Here is a 17,662-nt window from a genome sequence, read left to right on the forward strand (position 1 = left end):
CCCTACCCTCCCTCCCACACAGTCACCTATATTGTTTATCCTATTTTGATATTTCTCAGTTCAAGTTACTGAGGTATTCTTTGAGGGGAAATCAGCTTGTGTTATAACATTGTCCAAAGATAGGAATAACTCAGATTTAAAATATGTAACCCAATATCAATTCTATCAGCCTGTCCAAAACCGGGGAATAATTAATAGTTCTGAAGGTGTTGGTAAAGACTCACCAGGTAGGGGTGTGTTCAGATTTCCACTTAAGCAGGACTTAAATTTCTCTGTTGCACTTCATTGATTTTAGTCTTGGGCACATTCACTTTTCAGATAACATTTTTATGTAATTGAAATATAGATACCGAGCCATTTTTGATGAGGAAATAATTAAAATGCTCCTTTTTAAAAAACTTGGCTGGCAGAGTTTCTTCACCCTCCACCCCCACTAATGTAACAAAATGACAGCCCTCCCCTGAATCCACACACACACACACACACACACACATACCGTGCACTACAATAGCTACGATATAGCATCCCTGGCTCTGACAGTCCCCATCTCAAAAACCGCTTCCCCCTCCCCATTCAGTTCTAAACCTCTCATCTCACCCTCCCCCAGACTCCCACTGCACAGCCAAACAGTTCTGACCCCACCAACTTAGCACCATTCAGCTTCCTGTTCTGGCACAACTTTTAAGCCTCCCTCTGGTTCAGCTCCGAGACACCCAGCCTCTTTCCTCAGCCCAGCCAATTTCATCTCAACCTCACAGCTCTGACCCCACCTAGGGCCACCTTCAGCTACTCTGAACACCCCTTCTCCTAGCTCCCACCCCAAGACCCAGCTGTGATTTCCCTTCTGAACCAGCTCCAATCCCCACTCCTCCTCCACCCAGCTTTGACCCTAGCTCCAAATATAGCTCTGTCTGTCACAGACACCCCCCAGCCCAACCCCTTTCCCTTCCTTTCTTCCACCCACCTGCTACACGTCCCAGTATCAGACACAGCCACTCAAGAGCACATCTCTGGTTTTAGCCAGGCTAACAGATCAGCACAGCTAAAGGCCTGCTGATAGCACTGACTCCATTTTCCTTCTTCCCCTCACAGCACTTCGGTTATGTTTCCCTTCCCTACTGCTTTCTGTGTCTTTAGCAGCTTGCTGTTCTCTCACTATCCCTGGGAATGCTCTTTTTTCTGTTGTTAGGAGAGCTAGGACTGTTTGCTGCATTTGCTCCACTTATGGCCTGCACACCCAGTTTCTTTGCAGAGATTTGTCCTTGTGGACTTCTCTATCCCTGACTGGTACTTTTCTTGCCCTTTCAGCTCTGTCTCTCCTCTCAGCAGAGCTCCTCTCCAAGGGGAGAAAAAAACAAACCCTTCCCTCTGTCTACAGAGCTTCACTTAACTTTAGTTTCTTCCCTTTCTCCTCTCTCTCTCTCTCTCTCTCTCTCTCTGGGAGGATCACAGTCCACATGATGGAGGAAGGTGCCCACAGAGGCAAACCCGGGAATTGCTTAATTAAAGCCAAGCAACCCAGAAAAGGCAACACTTGTTCAGCCCCTTCACTGTTAACTCTTCCATTGCCAACCCAGCACACCTCAGGTGACACTTATTGTGAAAGGGTGTGAGCTTTTTCTCAGTCAGCCTGTTCCCATCTCTAGTCATAAGCATGGAAACTTGTCAGAGAATCTTAAGATGTTTTCCCTGGGATCAGTAAATCAGTATTATTATCTCCAGCTCGGCCTATCCTTCACATCATGGGGGAGAGGGAAGTGGCCTTTCCACTGAAGATAGTGCCTCCCTTCAGGTGAGAAGTAGGAGAGTGATCCCCTGAAGATGAAGGGGGAAGGCTAATTGTGTCTCTCCCCAATGCTGGGAGGTGAGGAGAGATGTCCCTTCCTGGTCTCCTCCAGAAGACTCTAAGGGTGAGTCTTTACTGTGGGACCCTAGGTGGGGGAAGCAAGGAGCAGGGGGTGTCTGATTCTGAGGGGCTAATACAGAGCTGTGAGGAAAAAGTGGGGGAGGTTACAGGTGGGCCTAGTTGGGGGAGAGGGCATTATTGAGCATTAGGCAAACCCTGTCACCCCTCTTCTGGCTGGCTTCCCCATATGGACACTCATTGCAATTCCCCATCCAGAACCTGGATTATGGTGGCTGGTCTAGTTTAGGTACTGGTGCAGGACTTGGCCCCATAGCGAGAAGGAGCAATGCTGGCCACCCCACTGCCCACTTGGATTTGGCCCCGCTAGCCCTCCATCATGATAGCAGAACTAAAATTGAACAAGTAGGGTTGTGACCCCAGGCATCAGGTTGTAACTCCACTCACTCCTGCATCATTACCTGAACCAGACCAGCCGAAGCTCAGGTTACCCTCCTCCCCGAACTGGTTGGCCCTAGGCATGTACCCAACTTGCCTATGCAGTGCTAGGGGAAGATGAGGAGATTGGAACTAGGCTGGGGTAAGTAGATGCAGAAGGTCAGAGCTGAGATGTGGGGTGACTTGAAAGTTAGACTGGAGGGACTGTGATGTGGGGGGGGTCATTAATCATGGAGGAGGTGGGCTCATCTGGACACTATTTCTACTCTAATTGAATTAAAGCAACTAATGATATTATTAGTGTTTTTGATAAATAAATCTGAGTAGCCAGTTCCATTGATCTAGCGGTGTATTATGTTTGAGTAGATTTAAAAAGAGTGGGTTTGAACTGTTTCCAGAATTGTCTATGTGAATGTACAAATGTTTGTAAAGCTGACAAATTTATTTGTCAACAACACGGTGGTAGTAAAGAAATCTTACAAGACTCTGCCTTGGGCAGGTCTATTATTTCTTTAAATGTACATGGACTGTACAGAATTCATCCAAGGGGTGCTATTTCAAATGATCTTATTTCCTTTCCTAAACTAGGGTGATATCACTCACCCACTGGTCTCCAGAATTATTTTGAAAAGAGTGGGCATTTTATACATCTGTCAATTAGATGGCTTTCTTTATGCATTACAGTAGTCTGCTTGGTTCTCTGAACATGCTGTATTGTGGCTTGTTTGAGTCCTTGGTTCTTATAGAGCAGTGTTTGGAAATCCTCATTGCATCCTTTATGCCTGCACTCTCGTTCAGTTGGATTATTTGTGTGAGTAAGGAAAGTAGGATTTGGCCCATTATTTTTAGAACTATGCTCCTAGTCTGTTAGTCTGATGCTTTTATCTTTCTCTTTGTATCTTCTGTGGATGGTCTTTTGAATCTTCAACAGCTGAGATTTGGAACACACTAGATAAGGAATTAAAGAGAGCAAAATGTTTGAATTTTGGTCATTTTAACCATAAAATACTTGTAGTTGTTATTCATAACCAGCCTGGTGGTAGTGTTATATTTACTATTTTTACTGTAATATTCAGTATTTGTGGCGTTTCATAACATTGATGGTTTCATAAGCAGTAATGAGTTTCTAGTGATATACAATAGCATAATAGGCAGTGTAAGTATCCTCTGTATTTCTTTCGGTGATGATATATAAACTAGTTTGGCTAAGAAATCTTTTGAAAAGGAGAACTTGTTTCCAATAGATTTTTTTTTACCTAGATAAATAAAATCCTGATCTGAGATGTTAATGAAAAGTTTAATAAGGCCCTGCCTCTATTCCTAGTGCCAAACATTGTTATGCAGTTTAATTATTTATATTAGTTCTAAGAAGGGAAAAGTGAACTTAATAGAAGAAATTGATCTACTGGAAGTATTACACTATATTGAGATGCCAGAATATTGTTTGCAAATCCTTGATTAGCTGAACTAATGAGGCATGTGAGATGTTAGGAAAATCTTTCTAACTATAAGGATAGTTAAGTACTAGAATAGGCTTCCAAGGAAGGTTTTGGATCCCTATCATCAGAGGTTTTTAAGAACACTCATCAGGGATGGTCTAGGTATACTTCGTGCTGCCTTAGTGCAGGGGGCTGAACTAGATGACCTCTCGAGGTTCCTTCCAGCCCGACATTTCTATTGTTCTATGAATGTTTCAGTGAATGACAAGTTACTCCTTGATATGCTAAAGGAGTATGTCTTCCCATAAAAATTAACCTAAATGAATTTGGAGCTGATTTATGAAGGTGTTGTCTAAAGTACCTATTACCCTGAGTAAAACACAGTTCAGTGAGATCTCCATGTATTAGGTATATCACTTATGAAATACAAGTGCCATTTGCTTTCCAGTGGAATATTAGCATATCAAAGTGACACTTCTGCATTCCAGCACCACATGGATGTTTTAGTAAGGGTCAGCAGTGAAGGATTAATGTTCCATTAGAAATGTCAAAAGAAAATTCCAGCCTATTTTTTGCTCAAAAAACATAACCTTAAAAAATACTTCAAAAGTCTATTTGAATATGAACAAATCACACTTCTCAGCAAACAAAGGGAGTTGATATTTTCCACTTCAAGAGGGGGGAAAAAAAATCCATCAATTCTAGTATAAACTGATAAACAATGAAATAAAGATGTGAAGAGCTAGCTTAGCTTAGTTTTTCATATGAACATCAGCCACAGCATATTAAGCTGAGCCAGAACCATACCCTGGATGCTCACAGCTATGGTTAAACAACCACAAGACTTCTGGCTCTTATTGTGCAGAATTGCCTCACATGTCTGTTTGTACAGAAAATGTCATTCATATGCCCTAGAAAATAGCCTCATGGCTGGTAAACTGCAACCCTGAGACAGCACCATCTACACTCTGAGATCCCATTAGATAAAATGTGGTATATTTCCAAGTCAACAAAGAAGGCTCATATCCTATGTATGTATCCCATGATTATTAGAACCTTTCTCCAGCTTTGTGAAAATGTACTAATAGGGTTCACTAGTGTACTTAAGAATATTGTGTCAATATCAGTTGCCATTCATAGCTATATTAATTTCTTAATTTCACTGTGAAATTCATCTTGCTTTCAACATTTACTTACAGGTAAGGTGCAGTCTTTTCCTACCTTTTTTTGAATAGCTCCTTAAAATCATTTGTGTGATAACTTGCATTGGTGGTTATCTTTTCCTGTTTGCCTCAATAAAAGTGGTGCATCTCTTCTTTTTGTCATCCTCAATTCCTAATAATTATTTTTTAAAAAAACACCTCTGCAAAGCAATAATAGTAAGCATGAGGTTCAGAGCCCAAGTTGAGTGTTTAGGTGACTAAAGGCTTGTCTTCACTGTGATAGTTAGCTGGAGATACTCAGCTTAAGGCAGCCTAGCTCAAGTGACAGTGCAAAACACCTGAGCAACGCAAAGGGATTAGATTAGCATGTAATGAGTTGTGTTAACTCAGGTTTTGCCTATAGCTGCATAACACTTTCAGCCAGTCCCCTTGACAGACCAGCTAACTTGAGTTTAAAGTGCCATTTAACATGAGGTAAAGATTTGTGGGTGTGTCTGAGAGTCAGGTTGGAGCAAGAATCAATTTCTCTCTCAAACGAACACTGCAGTGAAGACAAGCCCGAAGGCCCCAATTCTTCAAAAGGATTTACATTAGAAGAGGTATGTCCTTGTGTGGAGTCCCACTAAAGTCAGTGGGGCTCTGGGGGAAGGGGTCCTCCCTATACGATTGGGGCGTAATATTATAACCTTCTGGGACTTTTCAAATGGAATACTGCTTTGGAAATTGGGAAAGGCATTCTTATTATCTGGCTTATTCCAAGCATTAAGTAAATAATTTCAGACTGAGGGTCTTGCATGTGTCAAAACTGCATATAAATGGAATATACTGTAGAATGGAGTGAGTAGAAACTAGGGCTGGTTGAAAAATCTTTTGTTGGGGGGGGGGGGAATTTCTGACTGAATAGAATTTTTGACGAAACAGTTTTTTAGGAAGAGGGTCTGCTTTCTACAGGCAACTTCAACTTTTTTTTTTTTTTGTCAAAAAAACAAATACCCTAAACCGAAGTGTTTCCTCCAAAAAACCCTAAATATTTTGATTTGGAAATGCTGCCCCAATGCTTCATGGGAGTTGTAGTTCAGTGTTTCACGTGCCCCTCTATGGACAGGGCTTCCCAACTGGACTACATCTTCCATGATTCACAATGGACAGATACTCATGATGTAGAACCTCCCCTCTCCCAAGAGCGTTGAACGTGGTGCATCGGGAAAGATATAATTCAGCAAAGGAGCCTGGTGTATAGAGAAGCATGAGATACCTACATTATAGCTCCCATGAAGCATTGGAGCAGCATTTCCAACTCAAAATGTTTTGAGGATGAAATTGTTCAGTCTTTGAATTTTCACTGAAAAAACTGGACAAATTAATATTTTTGATCAGCTCTAGTTGAAACAACTGCTAATAAAAGTTTAGGGAATTCAGGTTTTGTTTTAACTGAAAATAAAGTTGCCATTTTTAACATTGTAGTGCTGGTTTCTGACCGAATTTTCTGGCTCTCTGTATGCTGCATATTTTTCATTGAGATTACAAGGAGGGGGTGGGGTTTGTTGTACAATGCTATACAGACAAAGTGCTCCCTGAGTCCTAACCTGTCTGCCTATTGCTCTTGTTGTAATCATATTGTCTGTTCTTTGTGAGCAAGATTTCCAGCTAATTGCAATTTGCTTTTGTCTATAATTGTTCACTATTACAAGTGGTACTCGAAAAGTCATTTAACATTAGCTTTGCTTGTTGAACCATATTTGAATGTGAACTAAAAGATTGCTGCCAGGGTTTTGTTAATGTGTGATTGAAAGTTAATGTTAGCTCTGTTCTTTTAACTATAAGCTCACAATATACAATAACTTCTTTAAAAGTTTCCTGCCCCACGGTATGAGTGAGGTAGTGACGGGAAATGTCATTAGTAAGGTCTAGTTTGTCTTATGTGTAACTTTCCTTTTACACATGTAAGGGAAAATAAGAAATTGGGATATATTTGATCACTCTAAACTATGAGTGGTTTGAATTCCAAAGAATTTGTGCCATTGACTCTGCCAGCTCTTGGTTTCTTATTTTTTCTGTTAGATCAGGGTTTCTCAAACTTCATTGCACCACGACCCCCTTCTGACAAGAAAAATTACTACATGACCCCACGAGCGGGGACTGAGCTTGGCCAAGCCATGCTGTCCTGGGGGGCGGGCAAAGGCTGAGCCCCACTGCCCCAGGTGGAGGGGAGGGGCAAAGCCGAAACCCAAAGGCGTTAGCTCCAGGCAGGGGGCTTGTAACCTGAGCCCCGCTGCCCACAGCTGAAGCCATTGGGCTTCGGCTTTGGCCCCAGCAAGTGTAAGCCAGCCCCGGTGACCTCATTAAAGCGGGGTCATGACCCACAGTTTGGGGACCGCTGTGTTAGATTAATACTAATAAATAGAAAGTAGCACTGTTCAAAATGTCTTTCTTTTTAAGACCTTCATTCCATTTCAGCTAGACAACAAATGTTCCTCACATCCTTTTTAGAGAGAGACAAAGGGTTCTACTAGTCTCTAATAACTGCATGGCACACGCAACCGAAAACAAATGTTTTCAAAAACTGACCCACAGCCTGTGTACCCTTCAGGTTTTGGCCTATACAGTTTGTTCAGAGAGCAATACCAGTCCAATAACATTTTATATAATGGCCCAAGTGCATACCTTTGCCTGAATCTTGCTCACTTAACTCTTGTGGATTAGCCTCATGATCTGATTTGGCCCATCATCTTGTATCTAAAAAGTTCTCATCTAAATGCTTCTTCCCAATCTTTGATCCTGGGAGGTACAAAACACCCAAACTCCCACTGAACTCAGTGGAAGCTGGAGCAGCTTAGCACCTCTGCATCAGCCCTATACGGTATTCTAGAAGACTATTTGAATGCCTTACGCATTTTGTCGGAAACTCTAAATGTAGAAAGAACATTCGTCTGTTATGAGTTGCCCTAATACTAAGGGGAGGATTTTTCTCCTACATGATAAAGCTTCTGAAATGAAGGTATAAAAAATAGTAGTAGAACAGGCAATTTAAACTCTCCCTTCAATCAAGACAAAGCCGCAAAGCTGCCAATTACAAAAAAAAATTGAGAATAATAAAAAGTCCTTTACGTTTCTTAATCTATCCCTGGAGAGGATATAATACAACCTCCAATAGGTTGAAATGGAATTATATTAGTTCTTATTTCTCTTTTTTTAATTTTTTTTATTTTACTGAATACTAAATGTTAAGAGCCAAAGGGGGAATGGGAGAGAGAAGATATGCGCTAACTTTTATTATTTTAAGAGATACTAATCATAAGACTAATAAACCTTTGGGGCCATCAATTTAAAATGAGACTCTCCATGAAAGTCAATGGAGGTTTCTGTTGGAAACTGATGGTGTGATATGGCTTTTTACAATTCCTGCTCACTTGAGCCGTGTTGGTAGGTAGTCACATTGAAGTCCATAGTACTTTTTACTCACGTGAGTTGTTCAGCAAGGCTTGGCAATATTTTCATTTAAATTCACTCATTATTCACCCGACAAATCATATGAAATGAAAGTAAATAACTGCAGACAATTTTAAACACTCCTCCACTATCCTCGTTATCCACTGTAAAGATTCAAGCATTGACACCTTAAACATACAGTTGCAAAAATGCACATTCCTACGACTGCCCTCTTTATTTTAAAAACGTATGCCACCGGGGCAAGGAGAAATAGAGGGCTTGATTCTGTAGCTCTTAGTTAGCAACTTTGACTCACCCAACTAGGCTCTTTGAAGTCAGGTGTGAAAGGTGGGATCATACTTGTTGTGACATTTCTTTAATTCTGCGGCTGTGCAGGTCATCAGATGATGATGATGATGTTAAAGGACGAGCATTGACTTCAACATGGTTCTGCCTGAAAAATGTTTTTATTTCCTGATCTCCTCAGTAACACCTAAGATCATTAACTATTTTTAAGATCAGCTGTAAAGAGAAAATATGTATATTTTTGTTATTAGTTTATCAGTGGGTCTTTGACATGACGTAGAAGACAAACATTTTTTAAGAATAGGAACACGTGAGCATAAAAACCACAAAAACTGGTAGAGTACTTGGAGGCAGATGAAGTACCTGAAATTACTCTTAACTTGCTTTTTGAAACTGACTACATTCCCACATTGAAAGAGTCCCTTTTGATAAAGGATGGAATAGGATGGGACACTTTCTTAACACTGACATAATGGTTTCTGGATGTGAGAAATTTCTAACAAATGACATTTAAAGTTTTGCGGGTCTACTATAGTTTCCAGTGACTCTAAAATGTAGCTGGTTTTGTATTAGCGAGATCTTTTCCGCTTCTGTCAATGTGAAATGAATATTGTAATTATTTTTCCTGTTTCGGTCTTGGTGGCAATGTTGCATTTATAAATAGAATTGGAAATGAAATGTCTATAGCTGTATGCATTGTAACTTATATCCTTTTCATATCAATGTCCTGAAAAAACAACCATTAATGAAAAACTGGCAAATACCTAAAGGTCTTGAAGGAACATATCTTCCTTGTGACAATGTTTAAAGGGACTCAGTCAACTGGAAATCTGGACAGTTTACAAAAATGAGTGGAGAGTAATTGTAGGTAACGTGTTTATCCCCCAACTCACTGACTGCACTTGGGACACGTCCGACATGTTTCTGTGCCAAATGATTCAATAGAAGTCGAGTTATTTGATTCCAACAGGAACAGGATTGTTCTTAATCAATGAATGGTAGGTGAAATTATAATCACTTACTCTGAATGTGTTTGTAAGGACTTGCCTGCTTGTTCTTTCTGGCATTGTAATACGAGTAATACTCTACACCACAGGGAGAGATCGAGCTAAGTTACGCAACTTCAGCTACGTGAATAACATAGCTGAAGTCGATATACTTAGTTCTACTTAGCGTGGGGTCCACACTATGCGATGTCGACTGGAAATGCTCTCCCATCGACTCCCCTTGTGCCTCTTGCTCAGGTAGAGTACAGGAGTCAAAGGGAGAGCGATCTGCAGTTGATTTAGTGGGTCTTCCCACTAAATCGACCGCTGATGCATCGGTCGCTGTGCATCAAACCCCTGGTCAGTGTAGACAAGGCCTTAAAAGGCTCTTTTCACACTCTTTGTAATACAACCTGTTACGCTGTGTTTACGGTGTTTGGCCATTTCTAGAACCACTCACCTTCGGGACATAACGGATATTACCTAGGCAGTTAAAGCACTTTAAAAGGTGAGCTATGCTGAATTTCCCAAGTGGGAATGAGAGCACTTAATAGCCCAATGAAAGAAACAGGCAAGAGAGCACTTAGGAATTTAAAACCAGGAGGTGCATGGTTCAGTGTGAGATCAGGAGGGTTTGCGACGGGAAAGATGCCACAAAGGGCAATCTTGTCTCTTTCCCTGTGCAGATTGGCTGGAGCCACTATTCTATGCTAGTGCTGGTAGCAGGATTCCCTTTCCTGAATAGAGTTGGGGACATGCAGGGCTCTGGCCTTACCCCTGCCTGCCTGCCACAGAAATGGCCCAGTGCTGAGGGATGTGCACCTCTTCAGAGTGGCAGAAATCAATGGAATCCTGTGGATTTTAACCAGCTGTGCGTGTAGCTCGTTGTGTGTGCAACACAGTACAGTAGTTTTCTAGCCATGTGTGAGCAAATGCCTGACTTGTGCGTGCACACACTGAAGGGGTACGCTTTGAGGCTGACACTCATGCCAGGAACGTTCCATACGATGTTGGCGTTATGTTTTTGCCTCTTTGAATGCAAAAATTCTACGGCCCTGGCCAAAATGTCTTTTTGGGAAGAAAAAGTAATCAAAATATTGACGAATAAGGGCTCTATGATGCGGGGAAAATTGAATAAATACATACACATGCTGTGGAGTCTCTGCTGTCCTTAGGTAGTACAGCGATCATGTGTAACCAAACTGAACCTGCACTTGAGCATATATTCCCATTAAAAAGCCCTACATATTGCACACATACTAATCTGCTCTTTAATAATCCCTACCGTACTGTTTCCTTGCTGTTGGTCATGTATCACGGTCTAGTATGACTTCTTTGATTGCTTCTAAAATATGTGGAGAGAATGAGTAATGTCTTTTTGTGTTCCTTGCAAAGAAAACCAAACAAAAGTAATGCACTGGATGCCAAATAGCAGATTGTTTGTTCCTTCTTGAAAATGTACAAAATATCTTTTTTCTGAAAGAATACTGAAAAGGTTGCCATGGAAATGGTTCTAATTTGAGATCCACTAGCTTAACAAATGTTTTATTTGTGAACTTGTTCTAAGCCTAAATATAGCTCTAAACTTGAGGAAAGTCATTGTGAGGATGGTTGTGTGTTCATGGGTTGTCAGCATCCTTTGCCATAGTGGCTCTCTAACGTCAGGTACAGGTTAGCCAAGTAGTTCAAATCCACAATGGGGTCAGATTCCTCAAGAAGAGCAATAGTTTCATGTAGAGATGTGAGGTGCCTCTTCAGGAGAACTTTGGGATAGAATGCTGCTTAGCAAGGGTATATCTATGCAGCAGAGTTAACCCAGGTCTTGCCCAGGTTTTAGCCCAACCTCCCCTATTGTCCACACCTATGACCCAGGCTAGGAGGTGCTTTAAGACAGTGGTGTGGCAGGGGGCTCAGGGCAGGGGGTTGGGGTGCGGACTTACCTCTGGCGGCTCCTGGTCAGCGGTGCAGCCAGGGTGCAGAAGCAGGCTTCCCACCTGTCCTGGCACCGTGGACGACGCTGCGCCCCGGAAGCAGCCAGCAGCAGGTCTGGCTCTTAGGCAGAGGTGCACAAGCAGCTCCGAGTGGCTCTCGCCCACAGGCACTGCCCCTCCCAGCTCCTGTTGGCTGGGAACCGGCCAATGGGACTGCAGAGCCGGTGCTTGGGGAAGGGGCAGCGTGCAGAGCCCTGTGGCCCACCCACCCTGCCTAGGAGCCGGCCCTGCTGCTGGCCGCTTCCGGGGCATAGCGCAGTGTCAGAACAAGTAGGGACTAGCCTGCCTTGGCGGGGCAGCACCGCCGATGGGACTTTTAACGTCCTGGTCAGCAATGCTGACCAGAGCCGCTAGGGTCCGTGGGTGCCGAGCAAGGCAACCCAGTACCTTACATGCCACAACCCAGGATTGGGTCACAACCCAAACTTTGAAAAACACTGCTCTAAGATGCAGGATGCTTACTTAGCTGGGGGTGTGGGTTAGAACCAGGCTCCACTTTTTAAAAGGAATTGATAGACTTTGATAAACTCCCCATCCCATGAAGGAGCTGTTAGGTTCTACTGGGATGAAGATCTACTTTTCAGAAATGTTCTTTTCTTAAACACGATAGATTGAGCAAATGACCTGAGTATGATATTGAAAAGTGGTTCACTTAGAACCACACCCCAGCTGTGGTTGTTGCTTTAACTGTTGTGCGGAATGTCTTTAATGAAAGAGAAAATATGGAAAAGTATCTTAATAGGAAAGAAAGCCTTACTTAGGCTTTGGGGAAAAGTAGTCCAAATCCCAGCAACTTTTACTCTTCTAGTGAGGAACTGTAGTGATATCATACTTTTGTTTTTTAAGTGGTCTATTGTCAACAGAATACATAAAACCAAATTCTCTGCAGTTGATTGTGACCCATACATTTGAGAGCTATATATAAACATTAGATAGATATCCCCTAGACAATACTGACTCCCTAAAAAATCCACAAAAGTACTTTGTATCCTATAAACTGTAGCAGCCATACTAGTAAATGGTTTATGTTTGAATCCATAGAAATACAGCTCCCAATTACAGTGTTCCTGAAATCCTTGTGTTTTGTGGGAATTCCCTAGTAGCAAGTATGTGATCAGACAACCTTTGACTACAGAATTGTCTCTTTTCCCCATGCAGGTGGGTCATTAACCCAAGATTCTTTAGGGCTCAAGGGGAGTCTCTCAAGAACCGGTGGACAGCCTATAACCATGATCTGGTTATATTCAAATTATTTTTTCTAGGCCATTCAGTCTTAAACCAACAAAGTCTTAGAACATTTGGTCTTAAGGTTAAAATCTTTGACCATGAGCCCATATCTCACAGGGAATTTAATCTATGTGATGCAATGATTGGGCTAATATTAACCTGTGACTACTCATTTTTGCAAACCTATCCTTTTCTCCTGTTGTTTTGTTCCACACCCATGCTTGTTTGCCCTCTGCCTGCTGTGTCTTGGTATAATCTTGGTATCTTGCTGTTTCTTGGTATAAATGATGAGCTCTTCAGTGCAGGGACTGTGTTTTACTCAATGTACAATGTATAGACAATGCAGCCCTGGTGACTGATCTGGAGTCTCTATGCTATATAAATATCAATATCAATAAGAGGGGATCCCGCCTTTTTTGAGATTGCACCCTTTTTTTTTTTCCTTCCTTAGAACAGTGCAAGTTACAACAACAAAAACCCTACATTTTCTGCTTTTATCATCTTATGCCAGATGACCATTAATGTTAATCAAAGGTAGTTTTCACTGTTTGTCTATTTGCTTTTTGATAAATTGTCATTTACTAAGAGATAAGCAGCCTGTAAATGTAAAACCACGTTTCTTTTAGATTTCTAGCATAAACAACCAAAGCTGCCTGTAGCATCAAAGGTCATTAAAATCGAATGCTATGTCAAGTTCAGTGATCAGTGTATCCATTTAGTAAACATTTTTTTTTTAATGCAAGCTTGACTGAAATGCCTTATTAGTATTCAGGTGTAATCGTTAACCGCATATTCCAGATTTACATTTTAAGTCAAGTTCTAAAAAGCTAACTCCGGCTTTTAAGCTTGCACTCCTTAAATTACTAAAAGGTTCTTTTGTTATGGGATGTCAGTTTTATAATGTACTCCTTTAGTTTCTCCTCTCTAGCTTCTATAATGTAAACCCTGAATTATGTCTGCATGGAAAAACAAGTCTTTTTTTTTTTTTCCTCCCACTGGAACAGTATAGGCTTTTGTTGTTAAAGCTGATTCTAAAATCTTATTTTTGGCCGCAGTACACACATGACTCTTACCCCCTAAAAAGTTTGCACCTTTTTCATTCCTCAAATATTCTTAGCTAAAACCCAAGATTATATTTTTTACACAGCCGTGTTCTTGTTCATGCTATTTCTCTTGGTCCAGCTAGACCAAACTATTTTTATATCCTGCTGTAAGGCCTGCAGCCTTATTAAGCTGTCCTTTTTGTGGAGATTCTTTATCTTTCTTCTTCTTGACATCATCAGGCTAATTCCAATGGTGGTTATTTGCTTCAACAAAATTGAAGGTTAGCATGATGCTGGTGTTACAAATTATCAGAGAAGACTTATAGAAATGAATACATCTTGTTATCTGGTCATTTGTTCTACAACTAAAAAGCTGTCTTTCCTGTGCTTGGGTCAGATCCCGTGAAATGTTTGTGTTAGTGGGCTGCATGGAACCCTTTGAAGGTTCAGGAGAACCTAGTCTTTTATAGACAGTGCTCTCTCTATAAAAGGAGTTACATAAAGGGGGCAGAAAAGGGATCTGGAGGTCACAGTTAATCACAAGCTAAATATAGTCAACAGTGTAACACTGTTGCAAAAACAACAAACTTCGTGCTGGGAGGTATTAGGAGTATTGTAACCAAGACAGGAGAAGTAATTCTTCTGCTCTACACCCTGCTGATTAGGCCTTAACTGGAGTACAGAGCCTATAGAGGTTATGGAATCTCCATCATTGGAGGTTTTTAAGAACAGGTTAGACAAACACCTGTCAGGGATGGTCTAAATTAACACTTAGTCCTGCCATGAATGCAGGGGACAGAACTAGGTGATCTCTCGAGGTCCCTCCCAGTCCTATGATTCTATGGTAATGAGATCTATTCAGTCCAAAACTTTATTTCCATCTAGTAAAGCAAAGTCTGAGTCAGAAGACAAATGCTGCTAGGGATTGCTCCACTTGGACTCGGATTAAGGGCTTCAACAACACCCTCATTATTAACAAGTATAACTTGCTCACCTGCCCATGTGTCCCTAAGGAAGAATAGATATTTTAAGGTATGTGAAGTTGTAGACCATAATTGATATTTGTTACCAGTGGATGGTTGGCTATTTGGTAGCAGTCTCAGTCTGGTTCCCTGTGGACAGGTATGTACAGTTAAAACCACACCAGGACAATTGGCACTCATAATAACAATCCCAACAAAGACCTCACAAACTGAATGGACATGGAGACAGAATTACCCCCTCTCTATTGACGATGGTTGCTTCAGGTTACGGTTGATGGACATTGATGCAGAAATGTAGGAAGCTGGCACTTCCGCTTTGTATGAGGATAGAAGAAATCGGTGTCCTGAGCTGTCAACCCTGCACCTTTCAGAACGGGGTACTAATTTTAATTACTTCATCCGGTGGTAAACCATCTATCTGATTACTGGTATTGCACGCATATACAGCATACAAAAATTGACCCAGTTTCATATGAGGTGATATTGATGTACTATACATCAAGTGCAATGCAGTAAACATTACAGTAAACATTGAGGGCCAAGTAGACGCCTCATCCTGCCTCCAATTTTGCATGATCATCAATGGAATAGAATTTTGATGTCTAGCTTCCAGGTTAATTACTTAATCATTTGCACCATAACAGATTGCTGGTGTAAAATTAGAAGCCATTTGACTTTGAATTACTATGATTTATTTCCTATTTTAAACAGGCTTTTGTCTTTTTTAATTACAAAATCAGACTAGGTTTGAGACTCTGGGAAAATCAATCGGAAGGATTGTTTTGATCATGAACAGTGATTTTATTTTTTAATTAAACTGACTTTTTTTTTCTGTGCTAACCAAAAGCAACACCCATCCACATATTGTAGAAGGCTTTTTGAAGCCGTCTGAAAGACGCCCTTACAAGAAATATGCACCCAGATCCTAACCTCCATAAGAAACATTCCCCCCAATTCTTTCCTTATGTCTGGCTGCACTGTGCTAAAAGACATTTCCAGGCGATTTGCTGGTGTTTTTTCACAACCTGCTCTGCTGATTTACATCTCTCTGCAGCCTGAGTGCACCTACACGATGGATGACCTGTGTAACCTGCTCTTATCTTTGCCGGAGCTCCATGCAACCAGTGCTGTTTCTTAGACAGAACATGAACAAACAGGCTTATTTTCCTTTGCGCCACATGAAAGGTCCTTGCACGTGCTGTTGCTGGCTGGCAGGAATGATTCACACTCAGCTGGTGACTCACTTCATAGGGCAAGAGTGCAACCTGCTTTTTTAGCTTTGTCAGAGTCCATGCTTTAGCTGGCCTGAGAGCATTTCCACCATTGCTATTGAAATGGGCTCCCAGCTATAGGAGCCCGCCAGACTCAACCCCCTTTGTAGTGTTAACGTGTTGCCCACACAGAAAACATGTCCAGAAATCACTCACTCTCCCTTAGAGCATCTAAAACTGAATGTACTGAGAGGTCAGAGAGGCAAGACTACACAATGGAGTCTCCTATCATACCTGGTCCAGGTTCTCCTCTGTGGCCAGTCTGGGACACAGGACCACTCTTGGATTTTTTTTTCTCATTACTCTACACAGATAGACCCTGGTGGATGTGTCAATGTGGTTGTGGAAGACACCCAGTGCAATATCCTCTACCTTGTTGTTAAATTTGTCCTTTTTCTTTTGAGGCTCTTGGACTGTAACTTTCTGACAGATTCATTCAGGGATGTCTATGCTGCTTTTTAAACCCAAGTGAGTGGGACCCAGGCTTGTGGGCTCCGTGTTTCCCAGCCTGCACTTGCGCGTCCACGCTGCACTGTGAACCTGGGTTTTCAGTTGCTGGACCCAGCTCTCACAGCTCTGCTAATGAGGCCACTTCACTCCGCAGATCTTCTGATTCAGGCCTGTGGCTTGAGCTGCGTCCGTGTTGCAAAATGACAGGGCTTGGACCCGAATCACAAACGCACTTGGGCTTTGACCCACCCTCAGAGGTGCTGGAACCATTTTCATAATGGGGGTGCCAGGACCGGCTCTAGGCACCAGCAAAGCAAGCACGTGCTCGGGGTGGCACAATTCCAGGGGCAGCATTCTGGCCACCCCTGCCCCCTTTTTTTTTTTGCTTGGGCAGTTGCGTTTTTGGAGCTTTGGGCAGCAAATTTTTTGCTTGGGGTGGCAAAAAACCTAGAGCCAGCCATGGGTGGGCGCTGACGGGAGAAACCATGTATTTGGGTTGTTGTTACTACTTCAAGCCAGGGGGTGCAGCAGCACCCTTAGTTCTGGCACCTATGCCCACCCCTATGAGTGGGTTCTAGGACCCAGGTCTGAGTGGTTGCCAACCCAGGTCAGACTGATTTGCATGGGGATGGAAGAGGGCTTGGCCTCAAATCTGAGTCAGAGCCTGGACTCACCGTTCGTCACTCCAGTTTGTGTGATTTCTATATTTGGGTTAAAGTCTCTGAGGGGGGAGAGCTCTTAGCAAAGGCAGACAGATCAGACTTTACCCCTTCAGCATCCAGGCAGATGGTTGGGGTATTCCTCTGTCTGAGGCTTCTCAAGGGCTTATCCCCACAGATCTGCCAGGGCTGTACTCTGTTCACTGTTACTTACACTGCTTTCTAGATGAAAATCCATGTACAATAGAGTCACCCCCAATCCCCTGGTGTGTGGGTGTGCAGTCCTTTGCTCTCTCTTTCCCTCCTGCCATTCCAATTACTGCTTAAGAAAACACTTTTCCTTTCTCCTCTCTCTGTTCAACAATCACTATTTATAGCAGCCTTCATGATAAACAGAAGTACATTTACTCAAG

This window comes from Lepidochelys olivacea (assembly GCF_965140295.1).
Source record: "Lepidochelys olivacea isolate rLepOli2 genome assembly, chromosome: 9".
NCBI classification, from domain to species: Eukaryota; Metazoa; Chordata; order Testudines; family Cheloniidae; genus Lepidochelys; species Lepidochelys olivacea.